Source organism: Caloenas nicobarica, chromosome 1 (assembly GCF_036013445.1).
Source record: "Caloenas nicobarica isolate bCalNic1 chromosome 1, bCalNic1.hap1, whole genome shotgun sequence".
Lineage (NCBI taxonomy): Eukaryota > Metazoa > Chordata > Aves > Columbiformes > Columbidae > Caloenas > Caloenas nicobarica.
This window is the reverse complement of record NC_088245.1, coordinates 212,573,201-212,590,946: the sequence shown is the minus strand read 5'-3', so window position 1 is coordinate 212,590,946 and position 17,746 is coordinate 212,573,201.

Below are 17,746 nucleotides of genomic sequence, written 5' to 3'. Positions count from 1 at the left end.
ATTTTGACTTCTCTGGTAAGTAGGAGATACCCAGCTGCACTATCAAAACTGCAAATATTTGAGACTAAATTGCACAAGATGTGTTTTCTATTTGAACCATGTTGGTGAGATTTGCCAGATTAAATAAATGTAATGTAGATGCTTGTGTCTGAGCTCCCTTTTTTGCCAGCAAAGAGAAACTGTTAGACACTGATTGCAGAAAAGTCTGATCCAGCAACTGATCTTGATTCCACACAATCTGATACAGGTTGGGAAGGTCCTGAAGAGGTCACCTGCATCCCCACTCAGTCTCCTAGGATGGATCAAGCATTTTTGGACCTTGCTCAGCAAGTGTTTGTCTGAGCTATATCTAATAAAAGGGAAAGACCAGGTACCCTGCTGACATCAGTGGAAAAGACACATACAGATGTCTTAATCCTACACTAATTGATGAAGTGTTAATGGTTGGATCTGACACACTATTTCAGCTTCTGAAAAGTAATGTACCTACTTTAAGTTACTCTTCTACTATTGGCTGTGGAGAGAAAAGAAAAGAATCTCTAAAGAACATGCTTCCTTCCTCAAAATATGTAAAATAACTTCTTGGTGATGTGACTCCTCTGAAGGTGCCTCTATCTATCGGCTATAGACAAACACCTCAAATTATGTGCCCAGCTTTCAGTGTGGTGGAGTGAGACGGGATGAATCTGACCATCATCAGGCCAGGACTCAGAACCCAGATCTGAAGAAAGATTTTCATGAGATGACCTTGAAAGTGTCCAGATTCCAGACCAAACTGGTAACAGGTTAAAAAGAAAAAAACAGAGAAAGTAGCCTCTGCCAAAATAAAGGCTCACTAGGCCTTTAAAACATGTTTCTGAAACATATAAGTCCCTAGATCTTAGGTGGAAGAGATTAGCTATATATAACAAAAAGATCTGCCAGGGATGATCTGGCCTCCTTAAATGCTTAATTTGATTCAAAAGGGACATGAAAATTATTTCAAAGCTGAAATCAAATGGGAAGAGCCAAATGACCAGAAGACGATCAGTCTTCTCTCCCACCTGCTGTTATTATCCTTCCATCAGGGCCTGATGGATAAAGTACATTTTAAAAATTCAGCACTTCACTCTGATGGCAAAAACAAGAGTGTTTCTGTCATTTGCAGTTGACACCAGGATATTTTCTTGAAGCTCGAGATTGTAAGTGCTGCTACTATCACACCACAATCTTTAATGGGCACTTAAAGGATCTACTTGGGTAGGCTGAATTCTCTACATTCAAAAAGCATTTTTGCATCCCTGTAAAAAAAGTGAAATTGGAAAAAAATCCTGACACACACACAAAAAAATTCTGCATAAATTAAATAGTGACAGGCACTTCCTAGAAATTGTACTTCTTTTCTCCATCTCAATGCCATAAATGGCCCATTCTGATTCTTTCAGAGCTCCCAGGTCAAACCACACCTCTTTTTTGCAGTATTTTTCAATAACAGAGGTGCACATACAGTCCAAAACCTCGAAGTTATGTCACTAACTTTGAAAAGTGCATAAGAAAGTACTAAAGTAAATATTGCGGAACGGAATAAGAGGACAACCATTACGTAAATAAGGGAATTACTTAACTGTCTAAGACACGATTTCAGATGACTGTTCATTAATCATTAGATTATCATGCAATTTCTATATATCATTGTCTCCTTTTGTAATCTGCATATTTTTCTAATATAAGAATCCTTTGATGACAGTCCATTTTATTATTCTTGGCGATGTTTCTAATTACCAGTGTCAGTGCATCATTAGTTTTGCTGTTATTGCACTCATTAATGATCTATGAAGCTCTTTTTCTTTTTGATGTTTTTCTCAGCTCAGCACATCAGGAAACAGGCAACACTTGGCTGTATATTTTGTATAGTATAATTTTGAGAACCAAGCTAATTTTCCCAGTAATATTTTTCTGATACTTTCCCATTTTCTGCTGAAGCTCAAACATGTTTCTAATCTCTCTTGGTGTCAGAATGCTGTCTGCATGTTCTGGAAACTCTGAGACCTAAACTGCACATTTTCCAACAGCAATGAAGCGATGATTTATGCAGGATCCTTTAAAGACTGACTCTTAGAGCTTTCGATGTGCTCAGCCAGTTGCACTTAAGCTTTATCTGGACTTATGCGGGTACCAGTTCTCCTTCCAATCTCAAGTAAAGCTATAGAAGGAAATAAAATACTTCAGGTGTACAATGGCACATACTGAGAACATGCTAGAACTAAAATGTAATAAATCTGAAGTCATTCAGCAAAATATTGAGGTGCATCTGCTAGGAGTCAAAACGAGAATTAACACATCTAAACAGAGACAATAGACCAAATAGAGGAAAGAGATTATAAAGAACAAAGAGCAGGGTTTTTATATGGTTTATACGAAAATATATGCCAAAATACAATGTTTTGGATAACTTCTTTAAGAAAGAAGTACAACCAAGTTTGGAAGCTGAGACCCACTCTCTTTGAAATATGGATCAAAGTTGTTTGTGCAGCAGAGGCATCAGTCAGCTCTGCTCAGTTTCTGCTTCTTGAAGGCATCTGCTTTGTATTTCACAGGACTACTGCAAAATTGCTTTCAGCTATAAATTTACAGTGACTTTTTTTTTTCTTTTTTTTTTAGAAAATGAAAGACATAAGTGGCAGCTTACTAGCAAACAAAGAGTTCATGGGCCTGACGAAGGCTGCTTGTACTATTCTGAAGGGTGACTGCCTCCATCTAGAACAGAGCTGGTGGAGCTATGGTTGGTGAAGATTAAACCCATCACACGTATTGCTGATTCAGTTACCAAACAAGAAACTAAACAGGTAGGCTGGATCAACTTGAAATGAAATTTTCCAGTCCTTTGCTGCTTGAGTGGTTGAATATAACGGTTGGGTTTAGCTATACAATTTGATGTATATTTGGACCAAAAATCAGCAGAAGCCAAGGCTAGGTTTATGTGCCGTTTATGAAATGGAAGATTAGGAACAGCTCAATTTCAACCCCAAGGAAAAAGAATGTCCCTGGATTAGAGAACAAGGACTCAAATCCCTTCAAGTCTCTTCTAAGGAAGGGTCCCCCACCCCAAAGTTTTGAGGGCATCCTTAGTCATAAGTGTCATTCACTGTGCTGAACTGGATGGAGGACCTAGGCAACACAACCTCTTCTCCGTCAGGTAATCATGGTTGAGGTTCATAGGTTTGGTGGTTTTGGAATGAGACCTCAACATAAAATTTTGCCTTAATTTTTTTAAAATATGATTTGGGAAGGGGAAGGCTGTTTCTTCTTCAGACAGCTCTCCTTCAGGAGCCTCATTCTCCTTTCTAAAGTGCCTGGTAGCACAGCTTGAGAGGAGAGAGACGGGCATTGAGATGGTTCCTTCCTGTGCCCGCTCTTAGTGTGCGATCTGGACCCCTGGACCACCTGTCCCATGGCAGCACCTCCATCAGTGGCATCAGAGGAGCTGTCAGATGTGTCACCTTCAGTCATCGGTGATGTCAGCAGCTTCACGCTGGATTTCTATGGTTATTCATGAAAATTTGCATGTTGAAATTTTGCAGGACATTCAACAACTCATGTGCAGCAGTAATTTGAGGCCAGCCTGATGTGTTCTTTTTTTTTAGAAAAAAAGGAATGAGATCTCCTAAGGCTTCTTAGAGCCACATGTCTGTGGATGAGGCCTCTCAAGTCAGCAAGGGTGTGTGATCAAAGCTCCACTCTGCTTCCTCTTGTCCCAGCTGAGCAGAATAATACACAGTGACCCTTCACTTCATTTTACTGAATGAGGTAAGATGGAATCACATATGTGGTTCTGGGATCATGTTGGCACATTGGGTTGTATTAAATCATCAGGCCTGATGACTGTTTTTTAATTCTCCTCATTACCACCATAACCTCTCACAAACTAATGATATTTTACCCATAATACAAGACGCTCAACAAAGGCCATATGTGCCTCAAATGTATATGACGTCTTGTTCAAAAACTTTCTATACAATGGCCATGGTTGTCCCACTGAGAGCTACTTTCTGTGGTTGAAATTCAGGCCGACAGTCTTCTGAAACTGGATTTTTCTCTCAGGTAGAAAGGGCTAAAAATATCTATCTGTGTTCTCTGGACCCCATGACAGCTTGTCAGATATTTTCATGCCATAGCAGTGGCTTAAGATATCTTAAGTAAATACTGTGTAGGTGCAAGCACTATTTTTTTTTTCTTCTGCACAGTGTCCTATTGTCCGGTTTTAATTTATGGTTCCCCTCGTGCTTCTTTAGTTTCCTTAACGGGTTCTCAAATTTCCTGTCTGATTTGGCAGAGGTGCCCTGGCTGGAGTCTTGCCACCCTCTGTTTGGATACACAACCAAAACCCCAAGTGGCCCTTTTTTGGTTATTCCATCAATTAACCTTATTGTGAAGAGCAACCCTTCCAACATGCACAACCTTTCATACTTGGGATGTCGGCTAGCTGTTACTTATATGTATTGGTTAGTCTTTAGGTTATTTACTTCTCTGATGTTAATTCTAGATTGTTGTTTATTTCCACTGGGCTGGCTAAAGCTGCCGGTTTTCAGAAATCGGAGCTCTGCAAACAGTACAAGCAATGCAAACAATACAGGGATACGAGCAAGTGACTGTGAGTCACAGCTTCTACATTCAATGTCCACCTACACTTCTACACTCAATTAACTCCTCCAAGGCTCAGTTGCAGTACAAGAGACCAGTAATTACGTAGGAGTGCAGTGTTTTGGGCAACCTTTGATGAAAGTAGCTAAGATATTCAAACACTGATAATTAATTTAAACACTGTCAATCAATGAATACTAGGGATTAATTGACTGTGATTTCCATTATTACCTGGTGATGACAGCTACTTGTTCTCTACCAGACCTCTGCCCTCCCAGTGATACAATCCATGTGATTCAAACCAGAATTTATGGGAAAATTAAACAACAGGGATCCCAGTAGCTCTGCAGCAAGCAAGAGCCACCTGAACGGGGGGACGAGGACACAGCCAAAGGGAAGTTGTTTGTTTGACTTTGCAATCACCATTGATAATTGAAGAGAAAAAAAACCCAGTGACATCAGGAAAAACAATAAAAAACACTGTCCTGCACCCTACACCCATGTGCACCACAGATTGGTCAGGTTGTCCCTGTGTTACCTGGAACTTTGCAAGTGGAGGCTGAGACCCAAAAGTACCCCAGGAAAAGTGTGTCTAGCACCTTGTGTGACCTCTGCCCACACCCTGGCTGATTTCTCAAGCCCCTTTGGCTGTTTTCCAACCCTCCCCAACAGAGACAATCCTCCCACTGTGAGAAAAATGTAGTATTTGGTTGTTAAATCAACTATCACTTCTGCAGCTGATAATCAGGGAACTGCTTATCAGTTCAACAGCCCTAGTCAGGAGCGGGCAGCCAAAGAGTCTACACGAGTAACAGTGCTGACTCAGCCAAAAATACCCTCTCCTGGGCTGCTGTACAGCATATCTGCACTCCTTCCAGCCCACCTACTCTCTCCAGGACAAGGTGGGCAAAGGGCCATGGTCTGGTCCCAGGGAGCACTTGAACCTCAGCCCTGTCACAGAATTGATCGTGATGTGATTTGGTTCTAAGGGACTTTGAAGGTCATCTACCCTGTTTCCCCAAAAATAAGATCTACCCTGAAAATAAGCCCTAGCATGATTTTTTGAGACTTTGAGGATGCTCGAAATATAAACCCTACTCCAAAAATAAGCCCTAGTTACAGTTCATTAAAAAGTCAGTTTAAATAGTGTCCAGACAGCTATACATGTAAAAAAGTAAGTATCTTTTGGAGCAAAAAATATATAAGACCCTGTCTTATTTTTGGGGACACAGGGTAGTTCCAACCACCCTGCCACGGGCAGGGACACCATCCACCTCTTTGCTTTGCTAGAATGTAGCCATTATATTGAGGAGGCAATGAAAAGCCTGGTGAGATCCAGGTGACTCTTCCTCACTGGGAAGGAATGGAAGCATAGGAGGTTCCATCTGAACATGAGGAGAAACTTCTTTCCTTTGAAGTGCCAGAGCCCTGGAACAGGCTGCCCAGAGAGGTTGTGGAGTCTCCTTCTCTGGAGACATTCAAACCCGCCTGGACACATTCCTGTGTGATCTGCTCTGGTGACCCTGCTTTAGCAGGTGGGTTGGACTCAATGATCTCCAGAGGTCCCTTCCAAACCCAACCATTCTGTGATCCTGTAATTCTGTGATTGATTCTCTGACTGCATCCAATGCAGTCCTTAGGAGGGACACGCACTGGCTTATGTGAATTGATTACAAAACTGGCTCTATCATTACTTGCTTTTTCATCCGCAGGCACCAAACCCAATTCTTCTCCAGAGCATTGTTATCCTGCAAGTACCACAGCTTTCTCCAGGACCCTAAAGAGAAACAGGATTGCTTGTGTTGATGAATCATGCATGATACATACCAAAGACTCACCCCTCACAATTGAGCTGTCCATTGGACTAGTATTCTGTGTTTGTCATATTGGCAATGAACCTTGGACCGTTCCCCAAATCAAGTGTGGTGACCCATGCTAGCCTTTTCTGGGATAGTTTTCTTCATGTTGGATGAAAGCATCACTAAACATCAGAGCAATCTATCTGACTACTGAGTCATCACTGTCAGCTTAAGTGGACTGAGAGACTGGCTGGTTCCAGTTTTAGGAGACATTTTCCTAATTTAATAGTGGGGAGCACTGTAGGACATCTGCGTCACCTCCTGGCTTTTCAGCCTTTGACTTCACGCTGGGCTTGTCAACGTAGAGAGACATTGGTAAGGGCATGAGATGACCATGTCTGGAGGCTGTGTGCCCATGAAAGCTCCTTGTTGGAAGCTGTGAGCTCAGGCACATGAAGCCACGTAGATCCCAGCCAGACCTGGCTCAAGGCCGACAAGCTCAACGCTTGAGTGGAGCAAATATACATCTGTCTGTACCTGTACCCTTGGGGCAGTCAAAGAGAAAGACGGAGCTGCTGGAGAAGGTTATTCAATGCCTTTCCCCATAAACATTTTCCCTGGCACAGGACTTGTCTGGACCAACTCTCCTCAGGGGGCTGTTTCCTTAGTGGAGGAATGTACTTATAGCCTGATATAGTGTTGAGTTATAAAGACATGATTTGTGACACATGTTACTGCATGAAGGGAAAACGGTAGCACTGAGAAGCCTGTGTCTGGGGAAAACATTATTTATTCTCTGCTGCTGTATCCAAGAGGACCCTGGAGAGGCAGCAAGTCTGTGGCCAAACCCCCTGGCTTTGTTTTCACCGCTCCATCTCTGTCTCCTTCCCTTCATTGCAATGAGGAGCTGCTCTTCAATGTTATCCGAGTATTGTATATATTAAATGTTATCTGGATGTTGCTTGGCAGCCTTCTGAACATGAGCCAGCGTGTGCCCGGGTGGCCAAGAGGCCACCAGCATCCTGGCTGGGACCAGCACTGGTGTGGCCAGCAGGCCCAGGGCAGTGACCGTCCTGTGCTGGGCACTGCGGAGGCCAAACCGCGAATCCTGGGGGCAGTTTTGGGTCCCTCACACCAAGAAAGGCCTTGAGGTGCTGGAGCGAGTTGAGAGAAGGGAACGGAGCTGGGGAAGGGGCTGGAGCACAAGGGTGATGGGAGCGGCTGAGGGAGCTGGGGGTTCAGCTGGAGAACAGGAGCTGAGGGGAGACCTTCTGATCTCTGACCTGCCTGAAAGGAGCTTGGAGCCAGGGGGGGTCGGGCTCTGCTCCCCAGGAACAAGCGCCAGGACCAGAGGAAACGGCCTCAAGTTGCGCCAGGGGAGGTTGAGGTTGGATCTTGGGGACAATTTCTTCCCCAAAGGGCTGTGGGGCATTGGAACAGGCTGCCCAGGGCAGTGCTGGAGTCACCATCCCTGGAGGGGTTGAACAGATGCGGAGATGAGGTTCTCAGGGACATGGGTTAGTGACAATGTTGGGTTAATGGTTGGACTTGATGATCTTGAGGGTCTCCTCCAACCAAAATGATTCTATGGTTCTGTGACTCTATGATTCTATGATTCTGTTGCTAAACAACAGAAAGGTGCTGTCTCTCACAACATCCTAGGAATTCACCTCCCTTTTGGGAGCCACACATGGGTTTTCCTGACCCAAGGGAGGGAGGAGGGCAGCCATCCAGCCAGCAGAACAATACAGGGAAGCCCCATTCAGCTCAGCTTTGGCCGAGGAGCAGATCGATCTGGTTGATAAACTGGAAGCCTCCAGTTTACCTCTTACACCAGGGGATCTGGAGAGACGGAGAATGGTGATTGCAAGGAAATTCAGCAAAGATGAAGATGCCTTGGGGTCAGTGCAGAGCTCCTGCCTTGTGTACGTTTTCACCCTTGACCAACGCAAAATGCATTTTGTTGTCAATATGGCGTGTGAGCTACTGATAGACGTTGCAGGATAACTATGTGCAAGCAGATATTTACTGGATAAAGATGCTCCTAATGGAGTCACCTTGTGTAGGTTCTCTGTGTGCTTGGAGGGACTTACGCAGGTCCTCTCCATCTATAGAAGGAGCCAGGTTGTGCTTTTTTCCACCTATTTTTGGTTGAGTTTGACTGGAAGATCTTCAGACATGTTTTGATACACACCTAACATAAGGCAGTCCTGATCCCTGTAGGACTCTCAGTGTGACTGTAATGTGGACAAGTTCTCACCTGAGGAATGCAAAAAAAAAAAAAATTGTTGTTCTTTCTTTACTTTGGTCCGAAGAGTGCTCTGATTTTTAAGTAAATTTTATGTAGGTTCAGGTGAAAAATCTGGCTTAAAAGGAACTTCCTAAGTTTATAAGGTACCACTAGCTGCTTTGAAGTCTTCCACGTGTACTATGGATAACACATTCCACAAGTTGATAGATTAAACAAATACTTTTAGCTGTGCTTGGTGATCTACACCCTTACATGGTGGAAATCAACAGATTCAGACAACAAAAAAATAAAATTCTCCCATGAAAAGCTGACCTTCTACCTTTTCTGTTGGACTGTATTTTTTTTTAATGCCTATACTATGAACAGTCAAGACTAGACACCATTTCCCGTTGGTCTGCATCCTGTTTTTGAGAACAATAGCTGCATTTTTGACACAGTGCCAGTCCATAATTCATTCTTGCCTGTGTCCTTTAGAGCACACACTTGGCTGATATTATAATATTTTGGTTCATTGAAATGACTGTTCCAATTAGAGCAGATTTTTTTTTCTGATCAATAACATTATTTCTAAATTTTTAAGTGTTTTAGGAGTAATAAACAAAGAAAAGAGGCTTTATGTCTTGATGAAATATGGGTGCATAAATTCCCGTGACCTAATCTCCAGTCCACTCAATTTAATACAGTTCAGAAGTTCAGCTTGGTATCAAACTACATTGAGTTTATGTCCTAGTTGGGACAGACAACTTGAAACAGATGAGAGGAATCCAGTGAAGAACAGAAGGAGAGGAAGGCAGTGGTCAGAATGGAGTAAACAGAACAGCTAGGGAAGAAAAAACAATACATTAAAAGAACGAATACTCTGTACAAAGCCACACTTTTTACTGTGTCACCAGCTTTCACCCAGGTTGTCCTCTGAGCACAGTCCAAAAAGTTGTTTGATGCATCAAACCTGCTGAGCATCACTTAGTGTCATCTCCAGTCCCATATGTGTCATTGGTATCATTTGCAGAGCAAAAAATGAGCGAGTGCCAACAGCAGCAGTACCTTTGGTAGTGTGAATGAAACCATCCAACCTAAGGGTTGCTCCCAAGATGGAACTTGGATATGCTGGTTGGGCTGTCCTGCACATTTTTCAGTTGTGGAGCAAGAAGGATTCAGGCACTCAGGCTGATCTGAAAGGCCTCCAGGATAATTAAAGTTGTTACAGAAGTCCTGAATAATTCACATCCCCACATCTGTAAGTCCAAAATGATGGGAAAGCATCCCCATGCATAAAGCCTCTTCTAGGAGGAGGTGTCTGCTGGGTCCCCTGGATTCAGGATGGATCCCAACATACATTTACATCTACACCACCACCAAGGCTGTAAAAATCCACCAAACGTTTGACTTACATTTTCTATGTGTTTCTTCCTTCTTCCCTGCTGATTCAGAATGTTTAAAACATCCTTTTCTGTTTGTATGCTTTAATTCTCTCTGCTTCCACTGCAAACCAATTCTCATAACCTTTCTGCAAAGGTCCCATTTTTCACACCTTTCCCAGTTGCTGCTGCATCCCCTCCGAACTCTCTCACAGTGCCTGGCTGGAAAACTTTGCCAGGTTTTGTAACCTCATGCTTGAGAGAGAGTATCGATGATCTTGAGGAGAGCATTTGGGAGCTCTGCAAAGCAAGACAGCAGAAGGGGGATCGGAGCAGCTGCCATGGAGCTGGGTCTCGTGACCTGATGAATTATCCCCAGTCAGGATGTAAATGATACCGGACATGGTCTCAGCCTGTCGCATTTGTCAAGTAAAACACGAAGATGGTTTAAACTACTTCACAAGCAAGGAGAGGTGTAGACAGTTGTGAGGGCTTGGCTGGTGAACAGATTGTAACTTGACCTCATTCATTTACAGCTGAGACGTCTTCAAAATCTGCACTGACTTCACCAGGAAAATGATTGCCGTACCTTCCTGATGTGGGTGGTATGTTCTGTCTTTATTTCAAATTTGTGGGGGTATCTGAAACAGTAGAGTGGAAAAGAAATGTTTGTATGCAAAACTTAGCTATGTCTCAGCTATGTCTTTTAGGCCTTTATTAATTGAATAAAGCTTTAAAAAATTATTATTATTGGAGGAAAGTTAGGGAAATCTACTCATTTTAATTGGTCCAGATAAAGCAAGATCTTTCTTTGAGATAAGACTTTATTCCCATAACAACTCTTGCACAAGACCAAAATCGTAACAGGCGAGTTGTGAAATAAGAAGTGGTAAGAAAAAAAAAAAAAACACCACAACAAAAAAAACCCCAACAAATCAACATTTGGGCAATGAGATGCTGAAAGCGTTGCTTCACAGACCACAGTAAGTGGTTTGTTTAACTGTGCAGCACTCAGGTATTCTATTAGGAGACATCTGAGAGTACTTTGTGTGGGTGAGTCCAGTGGTCTATTGAAGAGCAGTACAAAGTGCACAATGCAAACTGAATGAAGTGACACGTTCTGTAGTGCACAAATGCATGATGTTATTGCACTTTTATTGCATTTACTCAAAAGCTTCCTTGTGAGCAGTCTGAGGAAGCAGGAGGTTGGAAAAGCAATTACACTGTGGGAAAAGAAGAAAAACAGATAACATGACATTGGATGCGCACAGGCAGAGAACTGTGCAAAAGCTTTCTGTTTGAAAACTGGTCTCGATTCCTGGTTTTAATTACTATGTCAGAAGGCAAACTGACATCAGGCTTCAGAAAGCAGATCTAACATATCAACCAGTTAAAGCAAAGGACTTGGAGTGCTTTTTTTTCAACCTAATTCTGACTTCTTATCCAACAGTGAGCTTCACAAGATGCCCACAAACTGGTGTTCTGTTGCCTTTGAGATATCCTGGGGTATGTTGCCTGGTCTCCAGCTGACACTGAAGAATAGCCAGGTTTCGTCTCTATCCTGTATCACGAATGCAAACTCTATATTGATGTAGCTTAAACCCCAGGAACATCCCAAATGGCACAACTTTCTTGCTGTACACCAAACTAGCTGCCTATGTTTAGGCAATTGAACCAAGTCTTTAGCTCTTCTTACTCTCTAAAACTACTTGAAAGGAGGTTGTAGAGAGGTGAGGGTGGCCTCTTCTCCCAAGTAGCAAGTGATGGGATGAGAGGAAATGGCCTCAGGTTGCACCAGGGGAGGTTTAGATTGGATATTAGAAAAATTTCTTCACTGAAAGGGTTATTAAGCTCTGGAACAGGCTGCCCAGGGAAGTGGTAGAATCACCATCCCTGGAGATATTTAAAAGACGTGTAGATGTGGCGCTTAGGGTCATAATTTAGTGGTGGACTTGGGAGTGCTAGGAAATGGTTGGACTCCGTGATCTTAAGACTCTTCTCCAACCAAAATGGTTTTGTGATTCTAAGATACTTAGATGGGTCTAGATGTAGACATCACCATGTGAGCTGGTGGTTGACACTCCTTTTGCAACTAGTGAAGTTCTAGTCAATACAGTTGATGGAGCCTGAATTGGAGATGTTCAACTCACTTGGTCTCCCAAATTTCTGAGTCACAGCCTTCAGGCATGTAGATGTAGATGCCCTAGGGAATTTAGAACTCTGTCAGGGGACTCAAATTTATTATGATCCTTCATGATGACATCTGCATTTTAACCTCCTTTTGTGATTTAAATGCCTTAATCTGGGCTATAAAGGGAGACAGCACTGGCTCTCAGTGGTTCACATCCCTAGACCATCCTCTTGAAATACAGTGACTGGGGGATGCTGTGGCTTTTCTTTCTCTTTTCTCCTATAGCACAGTGTTTAGAGCACCATGTAGAGTATGGCACACAGTGGCTCAATTTTCTCTTCTGCAGGAAGGTTTTCTTTAATCAGTACATCAATTAATATGGGAGCATGGTACTTCCCAAGTGTCTCACTCAGGCTCTTCCTCTCTGCCTTCTGCAGTCCCAGTGACCAATTCATTGTGTTGAGGACACAGTTCCCTCCTCCAGTGATTACTTAAGTGCTCCTTAAAGGGCACAAAATTCTACAAATTGAGACAAAATTGAGGATAAATTGATCGGGTCCCTTGGACTGTCAAGGAGGGCATTTCTTGAAGAATAGGAAATATCCATATAGGTAGAGAAGAAAATTGAACCGGAGTCTAGGCATGGAATTATCATAGCAGTTCTATTTCTAGCTACACTTTGAACAGAGCTTTGTCTCACAGCAATGCTTCAGCAATAGCTACCTGCTCAGGAGACTTGGCAGAGGGATGCTCAACATGAGAGTCCCGTTGGTTCCTATACAGGCATGAAGGGTTTTGTGCTGTCTGCGACATTTGTGAATATGCCAAGGAGCAGATTGTTAAATGCACAGGGAATCTCAACACCAAACATAGTCCTCTACAGACTTTAAGCACCAGATGGAAGAATCAGCAGCTGAACAAGGACTGTAAAGATTTAAATTTTGGGCTTAAATACCTAGACTGGTAATTAAAGAATCCAAATTGTTTTCTGGCCCTTGACCTCACTGGGTATCATTCTTCCCAAACAGGAAAGGAGCTCGATTTAGGGGTGGTGGGTCCAGTTCAGCAACGCAATAACTTGCCTGATGTCTGTGGTGAAACATGAGGGACGGATTAGAGGAAACATACAGTCTTGAATCATATACGTAAGGCAAGAAACATATGCTAAGGTCTGTTACAAAGAGCTTTTTCCAAGAGTAAGCAACAATTAATGAAGCTGGGGTTTTGAAACTCTTCAATCTGCAACTCTTGCCAGAATTTTTTGTTACAACATTTTAAAGTGAAAGGCAGTGGAGTCATAAAACTTGTAAATATTAAAAAAACCCACAAAATACTATATAAGTACTCATGATGGAAGGAAGTTTTACAAAAAAACCCATTTTTGAAATAAGATCTTACCTCAAAGGTCTCTTCTGGAATTTCAAAAGGTCACTGTCATTATTCTATTTTATATTCTTCCTGTGTCCAAGCACTATTTGATGTGTTAAAACATGAAAAGATTTATATCGTTTCAACAACCTAACATTTCATTTTTATTTTATTTTGGTTTGGTTTACTGATAATTGGGAGGAATGTTATTTATCATTGGGTGATTGAAACATTTCCTCATCTGAAGCAAGCTGAATGTTGCAATGATTTTTTTTTTAATTGTATGAGAATGTGCTTGCTGCGCTAGGAATAACTGAATTCAAACTGAAGCTCTGGCCTTAGAAAGTGAACATTTCCCAAATTCACTTTTTTCAGAATTTTCATGGAAAATTTTGAAAGTATTAATTTTAGTTTTGAGCTGTAAAAATGAAAAAAAAAAAGGGTGAACTCAGACTTCCACGATCTGACTAACTCTACTAACTCTGCCCATATCTGACCTCATGAGCCAGCTTACCATCTCTCCAGATGCTTCTACTGCCAGATCCCTTCCACAGCTTCAGTTCAGGGAGTAGACACCACTAACAGACTCTGTTGACCGCAACTTTCCCTGCTACTCTGTACCTAACCTAAGTGCATGACCCATTATTCTTGTTTTGCAAAGATCTGGAGAATAATTTGGGTAGGAATGGGCCTCTGGAGACCTTCAGTCCAGCTCCCTGTTCAAAGCAGGGCCAACTTCCATGTCAGAAGTGGTTGCTCAGGGCCTTGCCCTGACGAGTTTTGAAAATCTTCAAGGATTTTCCAGAGTTTGACCTCTTTTGTTATGAAGAATTTTTTCCTTATATCTGAACTTACCCATTTGCAACTCTCAGAGGTTGCATCTTGTCATTTAACTGAATACTCCTGAGAGGAGCTGATGCTGTCTTCTTTCTAACACCCCTTCCAGTATTGATAAAAGATTTTCTCCCAAGTCTTTCTCTTCTCCAGGCTGAACAAGCCTAGTTCCCTCCATCTCTTTCTCAGATATCATGTGCTCCAGCCCCACAACCATCTCGGTGGCCTCTGCTGGACTTGCTTCAGTTTGTCTTTTTCTTGCACCAGGAGGCTCACAGCTGGACACAGTAACCAGATGTGGTGTTAGATGTGCCAAATAGAGGGGAGTAACAGTGTCTCTTGACTTTCTAACTAAGTATTTGCAGCTGGATTTCATTGTCTCTAGGGCATGATGTTGCTCCATGGACAATTTATTGTCCACCCAGACCCTCAGGTCCTCTTCTGCAAAGCTGCTTTCCAGTTGTTTTGTCCCTAGGCTGGAGTGTTGGACAAGCTTGTTATGTTCAAGGTGCAGATCCTTGCCGAATGTTGTGAAGTTTTTGTCAGGCCATTGCTCTGATGTGGAAGGTCCCTCTGAATAGCAGCTTTGCTCCCAACATATCAACCATTGCTCCATTTGGTGTCAACCACAAACACGGTAAAGGCTCTGTCACATCAGCTTGGGTACAGAAACGTAGCTTCGAGCTGTGTGTAGCCTTATTTTCTTTATTTCTGCTTTGTAATGCTGCCTCCTCTACTTCTGCTTCTGATTTCATCCTGACCATGCCTTTCCCATTTGTCTACCATATTTTTGGTTCCTCTTTGGTTTTCCCCACCGCACACCTCCTGCCCAGTTGCCTGTCCCAAAACTTCTTCTCTTTTGGTGCATGAAAATGGGTTTATCCCCTCTTCTGATCTTATCTCAGAGACCCTGGACTCCCCTCTTCACTTCCATGTTATGGGAAAGTCAGGAACAGTAGAGAGGAATCTCTTCTGTTGTCACCTTCCAGGATAATTCTTCATAAGGAATATTTCTTATGAACTGGAAAATGTGTGTCTTTGATGCAATGACTGCTGGAAATGGACAGGAGGAGGAAATCTGTGGAGCTGACTTGGCTCTGCAATGCGTCAGAACAGCCATGATCAATAGCTTGGGAGAAAAGTGACTCTCCCAGTGTTGCAGGACTGTTCCCTTATATCTGCCAAAATTTTGTTTAGTGCGATGTTGCATCAGCCTCCAAATGTCTTTACTTGTGAAATAATATTCTACAGTCCAAAGGGCCCTCCTCGGAAATGTCTTTAGTCTCTTTTCCCTCATCTTTTAGTTTCACTCTGTTTCCCTGGTTACTATATACTTCTGTTTTACACCCCTCGTGAGCTGATTTCCTCCTCTGTTTACATGCGACATGTATTTGCAGGCAGCTAGTGTGTTACTCACCCAAGGTACCCATGTCTCCCCGTGCTCTGCTCTGATTGCCTCTTTGCAAAGCTTTTCCCACCTCTTTCTCTTGGATGCCCTTCAACTTACAGTTACACTTGTTAGTTACCCACCACAAAGAGATGTATTGTACTAAACGCCCCTTCTCTACTCCATTTCCCTCACACCTTTTACTTCTTCTATCATCCCTCATTGCTGTTCCTCTATTATCTGTCTCCTAGGCTCTCTTCTCACTTTTCCACCTTGAAAGATGGGCTGAATCTTCATAGATCTCCTCCAACTTCTTGGGCTGGAGGAGAGGTGGGTAGATACCTATTACTGCGTGTTCCTCTGGAGTATTTTCAGCTCTCCACTTCTTGGAGGCAATCACACCAACACTTTGTTTTCTCCTTTGCCATCACTCATCCTGAGCTCTCTGATGGCTCTCAAGTCCTCTCATCCCCCTTTCCTCTTGTTTCTTGGCAAAATCTATCACAAATCCATGACCCAATAGACTAAAATCTGCTCTGGCTGGATAGTTGCAGCATTTGTCAGAAAGCTGCAGACCTGAGATTAATTTTTATTCTTTCCTTACGGATAGTTTTCCTCTTTCACTAAAATTAAACCACAACAGCAGATGAATGATTGCTCTGTGAGTGAGGAAATATTTAACTTGGTCCTTCTGAGAGCAGAATACAGGGCAGAGGAGATGTTGGTGGGTAGCTTTGCTGTATTTCAGCGCTTCAGATGCTCAGCAGAGCTCCAACAGAGCAGGCAACTACCATTAGAAAGCAGTAAGTTAAATAATTAAATATACATCTGGAAAATTTCAGTTTTTCTTAGGACTTGTATAAGACATACTACAGAGCCTTGGTTTTGAGAGGAGATTGACCCAGTTTTCTGGAAAATCAGACTTTTTTTTTTCCGGGATTGTGAGATTCATGCTGCAAATTTAGGCATCTGAAATAAATAATTCATTGCTTTTGACAATCTTGATCAAACTGCTTCACATGGAAAGGCATGAAATAGGAATCCACAGGCACCAGCACCATGGGCTGGTTGTTATTAAAAAAGATCATTTAATACAGGCTGTTCTAATTTAGGTTAAGCAAAGCTAATCCTGAAGTGGTGTGTTTCTTATACTAGCCTGCATGCGTCTGTGCCTTTGCACATGTGTACCCAAAGAGAATAGGCAATTGTTTATGCAAAATAATAGATATGGCCAGAGGATACCTTGCCATGCAAGGTAAGACGTTTTTTCTCTCCTGTGGAGATTCAGGTTGCGGTTTTGGTTTGTTCCCCCCAGGCAAGTAAGAGGGTACTGAATGGCATGGAGAACAGATAAGAACAGAAAAGCAAAGGCTCAGGGCTCCCAAAATATTAGGAGGCTCTTACTGGGTTTTATACTAATGCACCATGGCTAGTCTGAGCAGGGTCCCTGCAGAAAGGTCTGTAGCCAGAGGCTCTGGTACTCTGCTAAGGTCTTGTTTTGTCTTGGCTTTGCAGGAAATATCAACACCTATGGAATGGGGCTTACCTTTCTGTGGATAGCCAACGTGAGTGATGACTTGCTGAACTTCTAGGGACTCTCTCTGGGAGTGTTCCTAGAGCTTCCAGTACTTACATCTACCTGCTCCCACTGCAGAGGATTGTTTTTTGGGAGCAAACCACAGCAAACTGTGGTAGGAAATATTTGAAGGTGATCTATTTTCTTGCCTCAAGCAAACAGCTGCAGAGGGAAAGCTGCTTGTTGCATGCAACCAGAAAAAAGTTTGCATTGGCTGCATAAATCCCACATGCTCTACTAAGTGTCCCAGAATCCCAGAAAGATATTCCCTAGTTTATCAGCATGAACTCTCTTTGCATCAACAGAGGTTGTTGCAGAGATTTTATGGAAGAGCAGTGAACAAGGGTGTAAATTTAGGTTGCAAAATCACAGTCAAAACAGACTGTATTGTGCCAGCCTATTAGGACAATTGGGCTAACTGG